This window comes from Apium graveolens, chromosome 7, assembly GCF_009905375.1.
Source record: "Apium graveolens cultivar Ventura chromosome 7, ASM990537v1, whole genome shotgun sequence".
Taxonomy (NCBI): domain Eukaryota; kingdom Viridiplantae; phylum Streptophyta; class Magnoliopsida; order Apiales; family Apiaceae; genus Apium; species Apium graveolens.
Genome location: NC_133653.1, coordinates 230,393,177 through 230,397,282, shown reverse-complemented (window position 1 = coordinate 230,397,282; position 4,106 = coordinate 230,393,177).

Below are 4,106 nucleotides of genomic sequence, written 5' to 3'. Positions count from 1 at the left end.
GTCACCCTTGTGCATCTTAATCTGATTGTATCCACTAAATCCATCCATGAAGCTCAGCATCTCATGCCTAGCAGTGGCATCAATCAAAGTATCAATCATTGGCAACGGAAAACAGTCCTTAGGGCATGCATCATTCAGATCAGTGAAGTCTATACACATCCTCCACTTTCCATTGGCCTTCTTCACCATTACAGGATTTGCTAACCATTCCAGAAATTAAATCTCCTCAATAAAACCAGCCTCCAAGAGCTTCTCTACTTCCTGTTTTATAGCCTCTTGTCTTTCCGGGGCAAAGTTTCTTTTCTTTTGCTTCACTGTCTTCCGGTTTGGGTCCACATTTAACTTATGAGTAATCAGCTCCGGGTCTATGCCTGGCATATCAGCTGCTGAACATGCAAACACATCACTATTTTCTTGCAAAAATCTCACCAACTTCCATCGAAGTGGCTCCTCAAGTGTGGCTCCAATGAAAGTCATCCTCTCAGGATTCTCGAGGGCTAAAGAAATCGAAACCAAGTCTTCTGCTGGCTTTCCTCTTTTCTCATAATTCTCTCGGATATCAATATCTTCAATAGGAAGAACCTGCCCCCCAACTCCATCTGCCCTCAAAGAGGCTACATAACAGCTTCTAGCCATTTTTTGATCTCCTCTCTCTTCTCCAATCCCATTCCGGATGGAAAACTTCATAATTGAATGGTAGGAAGAAGGGACTCCCTTGAAGGCATGTATCCCTGTTCTCCCTATGATAGCATTATAAGTTGAACTAGCCTTTACCACCACGAAGTCCAACATCTGCATTGCTTGCCTTGGTTCTTGACCTATGGTGGTTGGCAACTTGATTATCCCTTCCACGAGACATTCTACTCCTGCAAATCCATATATCGGCACGTCGGTTGGGGTCAATTGGTAGTCGTTATATCCCATCCTTAGAAAGGCGTCACGGAGCAAGATATCCACTAAAGCACCATTATCCACAAGGACCCTCTTGACCGGGCTATTTCCTATTATCGGTGTTATGACCATCAGGTGGTCATGAGGAAATTTCACACCCTCTAGGTCAGAATCATCAAAAGCCAATGTTACTTCTGTCCTGCCCCTCTTCGGGGCTTCTCCAACAATATGCATAACCTCCCTAGTATATGCTTTTCTGGAGTTTCTAGATAATCCAGCAGCAGTTGGTCCTCCAAAGATTGTGTTTATCAAAGGCCCTCGAGGTCGCGGCCCTCCAAAAATTGCGTTTATAACCGGTCCTCTAGGCTGGGGATTCCGCCCCTGATCGTCTTGGTCCCTCCTACGATCTTCAAAGTTCTTCCTTTCATTGTTATTCCTATCCCCTCCTTCTCCGGTGTATTTGTTCAATCTTCCTTTTCGAATGAGGAACTCAATTTCATCTTTCATCTGTCTACACTCATCGGTGTCATGACCAACATCTTTATGAAATCTGCAATACTTGCTCTTATCTAGCTTGACAGGATCAGCCTTCAAGGGCTTAGGCCAACGAATATCTCGATCTTTTTCGATTTCCATCAGGATCTGGCTTTTAGGAGCATTCAGCTTAGCGTATTCAGTGAACTTTTGTCCAGGTCATCCCTTCTTGGGGTTTGAATCAGGGTTTTGCTCGGTTCTATGATACTTGTCCTTAGCGATATACTCTAGATCAGTTTTCCGCTTCTTGCCTCCAGTGGGCTCATTACTCACTACGGTCTTCCTCATGCTCTCTTCCACCTTGATATACTTCCCTGCCCTATCCTGGAGCTGCAACATGCTTTCAGGGGGACGTTTGGCCAAGGACATCTTAAGAAACTCATCCCTAGTTCCTTGTTGCAGTGCTATCATGGCTACCTTATCATCAAGGTCTGGGACTTTTAAAGCCTCCTTTGTGAAACGATTCAGGTAGTCTCTCAAGGATTCCTTTGTTCCCTGCACAATGCTCATAAGAGATGCTGAACTTTTCTCATGAACTCTCCCGCTGATGAATTGCTTAATAAAAGCCTGACTTAATTCTCTGAACGACCCAATAGAGTTTGGGGGTAAGCGACTATACCACCTTTGAGCCATACCCGACAGGATTTGAGGAAAGGCCTGACACTTAATAGCTTCATTCACGGGCTGCAACAGCAGTGCATTAGAGAATGTCCTAACATGATTAGTGGGATCTCCCGTGCCATCATAAGCTTTGATAGTTGGCATCTTGAACTTCCTTGAGATATGGGCATTCATTATTTCTTCAGTAAAGGGCGGAGTAGGATCATCAGGATCTCCAATGGAAAGAAGATTTCTTGGATCAACCCTTGGAACAACAACCCTTCTCTGTACGGGACCATCCAGGTCTATGACAGGAGGAGGATTTCTCCCCCTAGGAGGTACTGGGGGTCTGGTGGTCTGGTGCGCCTCCAAGTCGCGCCTCAGCCTTTGAATCTCAACCTCGTGAGCCCTGATCCTTTCCTGCACTTCTTGGGGATTCATCCCTTGGGTGCTTTGAGGGCGTTGGCTTCCATCAGTCATCGTCTCTTTGCTAGCACGTCTCCTTCTTGGGGCTACTTCATCATCCGAAGATTCAGAGTCTCTCTCAGTGTAAGGACCAGAAAATTCCTGATCCTCAGGGATAGGAGTCAAACCTCGTATGTATGGGGGCGATCGCCCTCGTGCTTCACTCCATCCAGCATGTCCACTTCCTCCAACCTCAGGGTAAAGGGGCATCCCATAAGGTGGGTTAGTGGTCACAACAGTTAAATACTCGTACCCAATGGGTCGAGAATTCACAGGTGCGTATAGTTGTTGAACTTGGGGATTCGTACCTTGAATAGCCGGGGGAATCGTCCCTTGTGGTTAAGGTTGAGTTGCCCCTACCTAGGCTTCCCCTTGGGTAGGTGCATAAGTTGAATGAGGAGGTATCTTCACGGTTGACGAAATCACCTGGGTTGTCCCCGATGGTGTTCCTTTCTCAAGAGCTCTAATTGTTCTCCGTATTCTCGCCATGGTTGTTGTTGTGCTTTCCCACAGACGGCGCCAAATATTATGGATTAAAAACTAAGATGTATGATTGCTGAATTTATTACTAAGGAACGTGAGCTTCGAGGCTCGATTTGACTGCTCTTGTGTTTCGTGACTCAATCTGCCTTAACAAGATGCCTACGTACCTTGCTGATTGCCAAGGATCAAGTCAAAAAATGTAGTTCTGATCTGTGGGGTGAGGCCCCTTATATAGATGTTGGGAGTCCTTGAATTGGACTTGGTATAGGAGACTTGGTGGTCAAGTCTCTGAATTAGAATGGACTTTTGGAGTCCTGGGAAGTAGGAAGCCGATTCCTTATCCTATGAGGTTCCTTGGAGGCCAATCTACAAGAATTTATATCCCCACTAGGACTTATCTTAATAGCTATTTTTCTCCCTTATTAATTAATTATGAAATTAATTATTAATCAAGGTTTTTGGGCCTTCTTTGTTCCATCAGGCCTGATCTGGTCCATCAGGCCTGATCAATGTGTTAACCTTTTGGGTCTGAATATCATACATCTTCTTATTGGGCCTTGCAGCCCAATTCATATGTAATTAATGCAATATTAACTATGTAATCAGGATTTATTTATTCCCTATCAGTTAGTATGTCCAATTTAGTGCATAATTTCAAAGGCTATGTCAGCCGATTTAATTATGTGGTAAATACTAGTTGTGGGATTTTTATTGGGGTCTCTTAATAGAAGATTAGATGAAATATATTGACGCTGCAGGTTAATTATTGATTCAAAGAAGGCCGGACAAAGTGATATATAGTTACACTCGATTTTACATTTAAAAGTAAATACAATTTTAAAACATCTAGTACTAATTGAGAATAAGTACAAAAAATTTAGGAGGGATTTATCATTTTTACCCAGTAGTTACTTAAATAACGTTACTAATTTTGTGAACAACTAGCTTTTGTTTGGTTGAGGCCTCTGTGAATTAAGAAAAAATTGGCTCCTCTCTTAATGTCTTTAATTTTAAGTGTCCTACAACAAGAAATTCCGATGTTTTAACTTTTTCATTTTAAGTATTGATTCTTTACAATCTGAACGCAACACAGACGCTGGATAGAAAAAGGGGGTTGTCACTTTGTTTAATGT